Source organism: Apis mellifera, linkage group LG7 (genome assembly GCF_003254395.2).
Source record: "Apis mellifera strain DH4 linkage group LG7, Amel_HAv3.1, whole genome shotgun sequence".
NCBI classification, from domain to species: domain Eukaryota; kingdom Metazoa; phylum Arthropoda; class Insecta; order Hymenoptera; family Apidae; genus Apis; species Apis mellifera.
Genome location: NC_037644.1, coordinates 14,104,038 through 14,116,725, shown reverse-complemented (window position 1 = coordinate 14,116,725; position 12,688 = coordinate 14,104,038). Strand labels below are relative to the sequence as shown.

Genomic DNA, 12,688 nt, shown 5'->3' with positions numbered 1-12,688 from the left:
GATGCCGATACAAATTCCGCGGTTAAACGAGTGAAAGTATCTCGACCGGGGATTCGTTACCCGTATGCGTTATTAGTCGCGGGCATCGACAATATTGGCCGATTCAGAAATTTCCGGGAAGAAAATTTAAATTTTTTCTTGAGGGAATGTTAATCACGAGTTGTAATGACAATCTTTTCGACAGCGAATCGAACAGCGAATTAATCTTTCTCGGTGTCGGAACGAGCCGACCGATCTGAAAATTGTTCCTCTTGATCGAGGAACGTTGGAATAATCGGATTGGAATAATGGGATTGGTTCCGGTTTGGGATGCGATCGCGCGGTGAAAAGAAAGGAAACGAGGGGGGAATATGGAAAAACAAGGAAGGTAGGGTTGCGCGGGTCGCGTTCCTCTCGCGCGTGGACAGCGCGATGCCCGGGAAAAAAGAAATTGAGGAGGAATGCGGGAGGGTAGGTTGAAGAGGCGGGCGTGGAAGGGCGGAGAGAGGACTTATCGTGTCCTCGCGTCTATTTCTCGATCGCTCCCAGCGGTAAATTGAACGCGAGCAAAACGACGGGACGTGGAAGGCAATTACCGGCGAAGACAGCGAAAAACCCAGATCGATAGACGATAAAGGAGGAGGGGAGGGAGGGGAGAGAGGGGGAGGGGGCTTTCGTTATGACGAACGAGCGAGACGGCCGTGTAGTACGACCTGTACGGGGGGAGGGGTTCAGGGACGATGAAAAATAGAGGAGAGGTTCTTGCGAGGCGAGCCCGAACGGATCGCCGCGCCGGTCTACCGCCGCCGAATGATCGATAATTAACGTCCCCATCGAGGAAGACTCGAAGGGTTAACACGAGCAAATAACGACAACCAGTCTTAATCGCGGCTAAGTGCTTCTTATGGTCGAATCGTTCGATCTTGTTCCAATTTTACGTATTTATCCATTTTCCGCTAAATAACAAAGGAGTAATGTAAAGATATAGAACGACTCAAACTTTCGGCCATGAAATAAGATTGATAAGATTCATCATTTAATGCGTGATATTCGTTTCGCAAGTGGAAAAATGATAAAAACCGGATTACGAAAATATTTTCTTTCTCGATTTTTCTCCTTTTTCACGCGCTGTGGATATCGCGATATATTTAATTTAAATTTTGCGAAAGAGAGATAGATCGAAAATAGATTCTATTTAGAATTATCTAGAGCAGAAGAATTATCTTTCGAACGTGTATTCGATATTCGTATAAGTTTGATAGAACGGCACGGTTATTTTCAACTATCTTTCGGCCGATTTCTCTCCAATTTCTCTAGAATCTCTCCTCGCCGCGTTATCGTAAGTTGGAATTATAAAACGAATATCAACGATTGGCGACGAGAGACGCGCATAAATCGTGAAAATAAATTATAAGAAGTGTTGGGGCATCTTTTAAAATTCCTAATTATCCGAAGAACATGATGGACCGCATTACTTGGAAAAGCGAATTATAAATATTGAGATTGCGACGAGGGCGGAATGGTGGGTTACGAAGCGAGGAAGCGTTTCTCGGGAATCCGTGGGCCGCGGAATGGAAATCTGGCGGCCGCGATTCGACTTTTTCTCCTGCTCCCGACCAGAATTATGATCCAGCCTCCCGAAGCTCGAATGCGTTGGCGGGCAGCAGGGCTGTGGCACGGATCTGCGTAGGCCCCACCTCGTTTCGAACGGTAGCTATCGTCTCGAAGGAAATGCAGGCTCGCGCGTGCACTCCATCGAGTACTCTCCGCGAATGAGTGAGTGCACAGCCATCCATCCGTGGAATATGTCTCGAGGAAAAATCGATGGAATAGGATCGATTCTTCGGTGACGATCTGTATCGCGTCATAATGTAACTTACGTAGAATAGTTTCAATTGTGATTCGAAATATTTCGAATTACAGTTCGAATTCGAGTATTTGGAGTCGGGAGAGATGCGTTTACGATTTGAAAAAATGGAAAACTCGATTCTTTCGTAAAAAATTATACGCCAGTTTGATCAGCATCGAGCCATTGATCTCACGTTTTTAACTCGAAGGTATCACCGTTTCGATTCGCGTGTGCGAATGGCGGAACCGAGATGCTCGTAAGGCGAGTAAGTTGCACGATCCAAAGATGAAATTACGAGGAAAGTGTATCCACGATTAATCCACGATCCCTCAACGGTCGTCTTCAGACTTGTAATTTCTCGAGAGGCAAGTGCCACCGAGTTCTCGTTTCTAAGTATAACAGGATAACGTTTCAATGTTCATTTATCAAGGTACTTCGTGACTCCGTCGTGGCGGGCTACGATAACGCGTGTATTAATAACAATCGATTAACGAAGACGAAGCGTATAACCGGTACGCGTCGATAATCGTACGAAGAATCGCGTGAGTAGAACGTATATAAATGCGCTCTCTCCCACAAACGGTGAGAAGATAAACTTGGATTCTTTCCAACGATCGAACGTGCATATTGGCACGGGTTTTCCCCGATCGCGCGAAAATATACTTTTGGAAATGCGCGGCTGATCGAATTTTTATCGTCTCTATTTTTATATTATGCTGGATGAATCATATAGAGTCGAGCGTCAATTCTATCAAGGCAAAATGAGGATTAAGAGCATATGATAAAACGCTGGATGGAAGTGAATTTTTTTTTTTAAATTCGAAACAGCAAAAGACTTTTAGAAAGAAATTTACAAGAATTAATAGCGAGGAATAAAGATGGGTGGGTTTCGCGAGGCTCAAAGTTTCGCGGTAAAAGAAATAATTTTAATATATCAAACTTTCACAATTTTGCCGTTGTTAAATCTCGTTAACTCGACGTATAATTTTAACTTCCCTTTCCAATGTTCTTCCCGAAAGTATCTTGGGTATCGAATGTGTTCGTAAAACATCAGCGGAGCGCGTTGCATACTCGCAAAATTTATAAGAAAGCAATTTTACAGGCGTGTTACGAAAAAAGTGTTACACAGCGTTCGAGAATTATTCTCGTTGAGGCGCGTAAATACTGTTTTATTCTTCGGGACAGGATGCCGGGACGAAAGTTATTGCCCTTATTAACGCGATCATTCGCGAGCCGGGATAAGGACGTACGATCGCGGAAGAGGACGAGGGTCGAGAGAAGGGAAACGACGACGCGGTGAAATACGACGAAACGGGCGAAGGTATGGATCGTAATTTTCTTCGGTTTGGTCCCTCGCTGGCGATCGAGGGCTCGTGTTCCCTTTCGAAACTCGGCTCTTCGGTGTTTCGTTCCACGGTTTATACGTATGAAACGTGGAATCACGCGAGTATCACGGCGCTCCGGACCATTCGATTCGAACCAACTGACGAAACGAAAAATAATGTGGAACAATTGCGAGAAGACACGAGCGATGATCGATCAATATCGATGATCCTTTCCTCGATTCGAGATATATCTCGTCGTTACGCGATCGCGGTGTTACTCGGATTTCGGAAACGATCTTCTATCGATCGATTTTGAGATTCGCGATCAGATTCGTCGTCCCGTGAAACGCGATCGACGTTGATCGCGATCCGATTCTCGATCTTGGATCGCTCCGCTCGATGGTCGAAGCGGCGCGCCACCATCAAGATGAGATTGGATAGCCGACGGAGAGAAAAAAGGTGGCGGGATGGTGAAAAATCGAGGCGTCGCAATTTGTTATTTACCATTCTCCACGTTCGGTAGCAATTATTCCTCGGCGATGCGATTCGATAGCGCGCGGTCGGGTGCATTTTCATCCGGTCGCGTTGAATCAAGATCATCTATCTGCATATTTCTCGGCTCGCGAGATCTCGATAGATCTCGGCGAGATCATTCGGGTCGTCGATTGATCGCGATTCTCTCGAATTCGATCTCTTCTTCTTCCGATTCGATTCGGGAGGGTACGATTTCGATTTTTAACCTCCGATTCTTTTCGCGTTTTCTTCGATCTTCGGGATTCTCGAAATTTCCTCGGATAGAAATTTTATTCACACGAATGAAATTTTAACGGAGATTTCCAATTTTTTTGATCTTTGACAAAAAATTAATGGAATAAACAATTAACGTATCGAGCAATGAGAGATCCAGATTAAATGTTAAAAAAGTTAAAAATGATCCGAGTAACGAAAAATTATCTTATCTTCTAATTCAATTTATTTATCGCAGTAAAGATATTCCATTTGTTACAAATTCAAGTAGGTAAGAGCAACGAACGAGAATACAATTCGATGGAAAAAAATTATGGAATTCCCTCTATTCCTTGGAATGGGTATTATTCGAGTATTATTCGAGGAATTTCGATCGATCCGGTCGCGCGCTCATCCGGAAGAGACGAAGGCGAGCACAACATTCAAAGACCGATCGAATAAATTCGTCCCCCGGAATAGGTCGCGGTTGAAAACGCGGAAAGGCTCTCAAGATCGAGACAACAGCGCTCCTTATCTGCTACGTTCGGTGCGCGAGTGCGTGGAAAAGTATATATGTAACCGATCCACGGCTTCCCTCTTATACGCGTGTCACGCAAATGCGTACGCGAGGCACGTACGATTTCCTGGAGTAACGGCCCCGAGTCTCGTGGTGATTCGCGTTCCTCGCCTTCTTCCTGCTCTTGCACGCCCGCGAAAAACGAAGAAAAAAGAAGTAGTACTTATCGATTACCGATCGAGCCACTGAATCGGTGATATCACCATCATATTCCGACGAGCGTATAAATATTTACTCGGACGCACGTATATCGATACACGTCGCTACGCGTATATCGCGCGTACGAGTTTCAATACTTGCAATTATACTGGAATAATTTTGCTTGGAACGGAACCGAACTTTATCGATCGTCGTGGCGTGGGCAAAGTGTTAATTAACGGATAGACAAATCGGTCGGGCATACGAAGGACGATAATAGGCGTAAAATAGGCTCGGTGCAGCTGCTCGATTCGACCGATATCGATTGATCGTACACGTGGAAGCGTCGCGCGTTGCGTCAGAGAATGTATATAGCGAATACTCGATCTGAGTTGCGCCATAAGCGACGCTCGCGGAATATAACGAGCAAGAACTTATTAATCAACGCGAAAAGAGGCGAAAGGGATGAACGATGAAGTTCGATCTTGTATCATACATTCGTTGATTATTAGGAATGCGTAGAATGGTACGATGATTTTTATTCCTTCGAAGAACGAAGCGTGGTACATTGATAGAAAAATTGCTCGTTTGACTCGAAATTCTATCGTATTTATTATGAATCATTGGACAAGACAGTGGATTACCGATCACGAAGCGGAACAATGGACGAAAGAGAAGAAGAGGAAAAAGACGCGAAATCGCACAGTGTCCACGGTGATATCGCTCTACATATCTTGCATCGCAATTTAAATATTACACTCCCCGCATCGATGGGAATAAATTTGAAGAGGAAGGATAAATTTATTAATTGCTATGAGTCTCGAGTTCGCCTTTGGCTAACTTCCTTATCGAGAAAAAGGAGTTATCGCGGATGACGTATCGACCGATCGATATCGTCCCGCTGCGAGTAAGCAGCGAGTTATCGAGCCACTCGCGTGCTTCATCGCGTCAAGATCGAGGGGAGGAAAAGTGGATGCGAGATCGTACCACCTACGGCGACCGCGTTTCTATACGCGAGAGCAATCAAAGAACGCCGATTCCTTCGCTCGTTCCCTGGATGATACGGGTGCAGGAGAGCAGCAGGATTTCTTGCTGCTCTCGGATACCTCGTCCTCTAGCGAGAGGACAACGTGAGTTACGTCGCGTCCGACTTTGTACGATGCGATCACGATCCAGGAGCGTGGATGCCCTCGTTCGTTCGATTCGACGAATTAAGCAAGCGATTCGTCGATAGGTAGACCTTGATGATTCGTCGACTCCCGACGATTCTGATGCAATCTGTCCGTAAGTTGCCATCCTACGAGCCAATTCTTCGATATAGATCTCGATCTGGTTGTTACGAGCGAAGAAAAAGAAAAGGAAAAAAAATTGCAAAAATCGCATAAATTACGAAATATTTAGGAAATCATCATTTAGAAATAAGTGAGTTAATGTCAATAGAAAAGTCGAAGTCGATCTTGTTTAAATTCTTTCCCGGATGGAATGGAAAAATAGAAGAAAACCTCGACCTCGTGATTCGGACAAGAAATATTCGAGTTTGTACAATCATAAGAAAAGTTTAAAATTATTCTCTGTATCATCGAGCGAATTTGCAACAATTTAAAAAAAGTTGAGATAGGATTTCAGAGTGGAAGAATTTGTAAAAGAGTTAAAAACGAGGGGAAATTAGGAAAGAAGAAGTAATACACGATAGTTTGGCCAGGCGTTGAAATCTCCGGAGACACGAGCGCGCGGTCGAGCAGCAGCGATTCCAGCTTCGGAATTGAGCGGATCCCCTGGTTGACGAGGTACGCGGTAATGAGCGGGCCGCATCGGTTATTCGCAGGGAAACCGTTCGACTCGAAAGTGTGGTGGTAGTGTACGTCGGTCGAACGAGACGACGATAGGTAGGGTCGTCGAGAGGGCGAGAGAAGAGAGACCTCGCGCGGATCGAGGCTGGTGGAAGGGACCTCGTACGACCGGAGAGAGAACCGGTCTTCCCCCCCGCCCGCCCGCCCGCCCCTCTACCATTGGCGTAGGACATCGAGCGTGGGTGCCCAACCAAACCCATCCGCGCTTTTTGCCAGAAGATCCTCTTCCTCCGCTAACGCGAGGCCCTCCGCTGTTGCTCCTCGTTAGCGGCCGATCGATACGGATCGGTATCGGACGAGGCGAGGAAAATTTTACGAGGAACGTGCCTCTGCTTCTTTCCACCTCCCGTGGGTGGATGAATCGGATGCAATTACGATTTCTTCCGCGGCGTTCCTCGTTCTCCTTTCTCTTCTCTCAGCTTTTTCTCGCGCGCGAGAACGCGCGAGAGATGGACTTTGCCATTTCGTGCGTAAACTGGATATCGCGTAAAATCGCGACACTTTTTCCACGACAGATCCTCTCCCTCCCCCTCTCATGTTTCGGTCATTAACCTCGTAGCCCTTTCGCGGGATGCGAACTCGTACGAAAAGGCCGCGTCTCGTTACGCGAGCGAATACGACGTCGTTCTTTCTTTCCGATTATCTTACTTCGATAATAATTTCTTCTCCGATAGTATCGAATCTTCGATAAATATGGACGCCAATGTATTCCATAGATATGACGAAGGAACGGAAAAAAAAAAGAAGAAACGAAAAAGAAAGGAAAGCGAACCGCGAACGACCGCGTTGCGTGGTATTCGATTACGTAAGACCAAGTAACGCCGTTACTTTCCATAAAAGACAACGACCCACCGCGCGAATCCTCGCTTCGAACTCGCAACTTCTTTTCGCAACGCGAATCATCGTAAAGTCGGACGAGATCGGCGCGCTCCTCCTTTCGGCGTAATTGAAGCCACCTACGCGCGACCGACAGAGGAGATCGGTGCTTCCGAAGCGGACGAACATCCGTGTTGGTCGTAACCGCGAGTGCCGTTAGACCACCACCTTTCTTGTCAACGGTTGTCGGCCGACTCGCAACGTGTATCAGCAGCCGCTCGATATCGCGAGGCGACTGACAACCGACTCGCGCGACAGCCCGCGATACCTAAGTACACCCACCTGCGCCATAAGACGACAGAGATGTGAATCACGCGTTGCTCGCGTATAATTCACGCGATCGGTGGGGGCCAGATACTGTTAACCGCTGTCGCTCGCTGACGGTTGAGACGCTACGCGACCTACCGCTCTTCTCTCTCTCTTCTCTAGCTTTTTATCACGATCGCCTAGATTTCAGATCGCGTAAACAGCGTCCAGGTCAACGAATCCTAAGATCTTCGTCGATCGATCGACATTTGCATGTCTCGAAGCATCTTCGGAGATCTCGAATATTCGGAGCGTACGACAGATACTCGGCGAGTGGTCCATCGGTGAGGCGATAGATTGGGCGATACTCGATCAGATTTGGGGCACTTTTGAGGCGCAAGAGTCGTTGGAAACGCGGACGCGAGTACATTTGTCGGCAATTTTAGGTCACGTTCACCGTCCGTCCCAGTTGGTGGTTAACCCTGTTCCCTGTCCACCGATACCCGCCTCGGCTACCTACTATTTGCGGTAAAAGAGATAAACAGCGGCTCCTTTCGCGCCTGTTTACGGTACTCGACAGATGAAAATCGAGAAACGCTCGATTCTCTGGGCGAACAGCTGCTCGGGTTTCTCGAGATCGAAATGCGAGCGAAAATGAGGAAGGTGGTCGATCGACGAGCGTTGTCGTCGACGATAAATATCGGCGACAAATTAACGCTGGAGGAACGGTGATCGATCGAGCAAAGGTGTAATTACTAATTGCAGATAGCCCCGTCGATCCCGTATAACGGGAAAGCGAGGCGCGTTGCGGTTGGTGCGCGCTCGGGCTAATTTAATTAACGGCAATTACATCGCCAACGACGCGTCGATTTATGCGATCCCGATGGGATCGCGACGTCCGTAACGCGACACGGATTACGGATCCGAGAGCGACGCCTGCGCACACCGCCGACACTTTCACCGTAACGCACCCTGTTGCAACCGTTGCGCTTTTGATCGACGTTTCTCGCCGACAGCGAACGTTTTTCCCTCTCGTTGCGCACCCTGCGCTCCCTGATATGGAGGCGCGAACGTTATCCGCGATACGTTTCGAGGCTAGAGAAAGTTCTCCTCGAGTCCACGAGTCTGGGGTCGAGATCGGATGATAGAAAGAGCGAGGCTGATGGTGGTTTGATATCGATGGTTGATATCGTGGTAGGCGAGACGACGCACGATGGGACGAGATCGGTCGAGTTTGTCGTCAGGAACGCGGAGAAAAAATTAAAGATTTTTGCTGGGACGATCGTCGGTTCGATCGTTCGGCCGGATGATGGTGTGGCCGGTTGGCGCGAACCGGACACGCTCGAGGAATATCGACCGGGTTGCGCGAGTTTCGCCGCTCGTTCGCTCAGGAATTTCACCTAGGCAGAAATGCACTCGGCGAGTATCGAGAGAGACCGGTTATTGCTCGGCATTCCTGACCGTCGACCAGATGTCATCGGCCAAGGCAACCTCGCGGAAAAAGGCAAACCGAGGAGGACGTCGACTTTAATGCGACGGTATCGGTTTCGGTCTCCGAATACCATGGCGAAAGAGCCACCTGCCTTCCCCCTCGTTCGCTCGTCGCACGTGGGACCCTTCTTTGTACGATCCATTCACAACGTCTCTTCGACGTCCATTCAACGGAGGGGAGAGGGGAGAATAATTATCGTGAAAAAACGCGTTCCATACGATTCGAAATTAATTTGATCGCAAGGAAATTAGATTCGCTACAAAGAGAACAATCTCGATAATCGAAGAACAAAGTCTTCTTGTTCTTCTCCACCTCTCGAAAGAGGAGATCTGGTGTACGAGTGAAATGGCGTTTCTTTTTTCTCTCGTTGAGAAAACTCTGTTTTCGAGGATCGGTAATTCGTGATCCTCGATAAATAGGGAGAAAAGTAAGAAATTCGTTGACTCGAGAATAAATGAAGAATTGAAAGAGACTCGATCATAATCAATACGCGAGGAATATTCGTACTTTATGGAAGAATTGGTTAAGCGCGTTAAGCGCGAGGTCAAGTGGGTTAGGGGGTTATGAGCGAAGATTTGAAAAAATGGTCGTGTCACGTCGCAAGGCCAAGAATGCAATCGGCGGCGTACGTCTCTTTCTCGATTCGTTTCCAGGCCTTTCGGCCCTTGTACGGTCACCGGTCGTCGCAAGAAGTGGTCGTCGGGCTGCTCCAACCGTATGAGGCAGCGCGACACCTCTTTCGTCGGCTTCGTGCCTCGACACGTGCTGCTCCAGAAATCAAATGCGCCGGGGAAAAACCGTGAACCGACAGTCTGCCGATTAAAATAAAAACGCGAAACGGGCGCAGCCCGCTTGAAAACACCGGCCCAACCTTTTTCCTCCTTCTTTCATCCTCGATGCTCGATTCTCGACCGTTTGTAAAAAAAGAAAAAAAAGAAAAAAAGAAAAAAAAAAGAGAAAAAAGAAAAAGTCGCGCGACAGGTTGCACCGTAAAAAAAGTAATTGCAACCTGGTATCTCGGTTTCCATCGAAATTCCATCCTGTCGCTCGGAGGATAGCCTCGGAGCAGCTACCGATAGATCGAACGGATTTCGGCGACGAGGCATCATCGATCGCGTCGATCTACTTTTATCCGCGCAATCTGTCCGTTCGCTCGATCAATTAGATCGCGTATCGCGAGACACGAGGAGTAGGATGTCGAAGTTCATCGGAATCCGAAGATGGACGATATAAGGAATAATGGAAGTATCGTGGAACGGTTCGGTTAACGTTGAACGTCAACTCGCGGAGGTAAAATAATGGGCTTGAAATGCGCGACGAATGAAGATTCGACGCGTAGAAAGATTTACGTTTCGATTTACGATAGTTTTTTCATCGCAGCGGAGCAAAAGGAATCAAATTACTAATCTTTTCCGAGGCAGGTATAAAAATTTACGAATTAGCGAGACTCGATCGGTACTAGACACCGGATATATTTCCATCCATCGCGAATAACGATACGCCAACTCCAATTGCAAAATTATCCGCGTCAAGAGCAATAATGCGCTTAACGGCCAGTAACGATACAAACACCTCCTTCCCGAATCGATTCCCTACTTTTACCACTCGGTCTCGGAGAAGATAAAGCGATCCTCTCCCCTCTCCCATTCAATTAATCCGAACCCGAGCCTATATCTAATCGAAACGCGAGCCCACGGATTCGGATTGTTGGAAGGGGTTGGAAAAGAATCCGGATAATGGAGAGCGGCAAAATGCCGATTAACCGGAATAATAAAAGCGGCGGAAACGGCGGCTCCGTTAAAACGGCCGCGAACGGTCCGTTGCCGTAATTTCACGTCGTTTCCTCGCAGCTATCGTCGGATCTCCGCGGCGCTACTCGAACGTTCCGCGCCGCGTAAACCTGGATTGGTTGCGCTCCTTTACGACGTTCCGCGCCATACGCTAATAACTCACGCTCCCAACTATCAGATAGGTGTATAACAGAAGCGCGCTCTCCTCCTTCGTTCCGTCTTCCTTGTTCGAGCCGGGGAGAATCGTGGTCGCTCCCGGGCAGAGGATTGGTTGCCGCGCGCGAGAATGAACCGAGCGATTTATCGCCGCGATTTCGCCCCTTCGGGACCTCTCTTTTTCGCGGCGGGATACCGATCCAAAAGGAGAGCGACGAGGTAAACGAGACTTTATCACCGATGCGTGCAACGCGTTCAACGCGTAACGTGGAAACGCAGAACGAGTTACGGGAAGGAGGAAGCGATCGAGCCTATATTCGAAGGCCAAGATTGAGTTTCTTTTCTTTTCTTTTCTCTTTTTTTTTTCGTAATTAATTTAATTAGATATCGGTGGAAATCTAATCTAGGAGAAAAAGATCAAAGTTGAAGATATCGGGGACACGTAGCAATCTTTTTTTGCTATCGAATTCATCGACGCGTTCGTATTATGCAAAATGGATGGTAAATTACCAAACGCGAAAATCGCGTATTCTCGTCCCGTTTACTTGCTCCGTTTATTTGTTCCGGTTTAATTCTCGCTCGGCGCGCGATCACGTCACTAATGATGTCATGAACCATGTCCCGTCATTGCACGGATTCTCTTCGACAAGCGGTTTTAGACTGTCGTATTATCGTTCCGCGTGCCACGCATATCGCCAACGAGTTTTTCGTCGTACGACGACTACGACGGCGACGACGACGACGACAACGAGAAAAGTCCAAAGACTCGTCCTCGTCGAAAGAAGAAGAAGAAGAAGAAGTTGTCCCTCGTCGTCGTTTAATTTCGAAGGTAAGAGGACGAACGACTCGGTATCGATCGCAATTACGCGATCGAGAAGAGGAGAGAAGCGGAGAACCACGGGCAAAAGGAGGCGCAGTAGTTCCTTCGTGGCACAGAACGCGGAACAGTGGCGAACAGATGTCGTTCCGTGGAATGCCAGCCGCCGCGTCGTTCCTACGGGCTACCGTCTTCGTTCTTCCTCGTTTCTTCCCATTCTGGAGCCGACGGCGCGGCGGCGGTGGCGGCGACGACGACCACCACGTTCTCGGAACGGGGCCTTCACTGATATCTTGTCCACCGATGCCCATATTTTTCCCTCCGCTCCGATCCTTTTTTCTCCTCGCTTCTTTTGACTCGGCTGTCCGTCAACGTCGTTCAAACGCCGTGTCTTTCGATCCATTTTCTTTTATCCTTATTATCATTATTATCGATTCGTTCGTTCTCGATCGACATCGTTTTTCGTACGGATAATTAGAGATAGTAGCAAGATAGTAGCAATTAGGAAAAAAAAAGAGAGAAATAGGATGAACGAGATGGCGGAAAAATCGGTCGATTTTTCAAAGGAAACGAAACAAGGGCGTACAAGCAAACGGTAAAAATCGGCGCGCCATTCGAAACGTAGCCTGTTCACCGATCTCTCGACACGGTACGCGATATTTTCGAGCCAATTAATTTCCATAAAAATTGCGCGCGAACCGAAGAAGGCGACCCGAGAGGAGAGAAGTCGGCGGCGACGTGCCGATAAACTCGCCAGCCAATTACACCGAATTTATTCGCCACGACGTCGATTAGCCACACCGTGGCGAGGTGGCTCGAGGCCTCGATTATTCCCCGTGTTTCCATGCACGTCGTAATTCCTGACGG

General features: G+C 47.9%; 1 protein-coding gene across 3 annotated transcripts in view; it reads right to left on the bottom strand.

Annotated features, from left to right (window-relative positions):
* The window catches only part of LOC408897 (nuclear receptor coactivator 6), a 168,035-nt gene that overhangs the window by 68,207 nt on the left and 87,140 nt on the right, over positions 1 to 12,688 (bottom strand). The gene's annotated exons all lie outside the window — the stretch shown is intronic.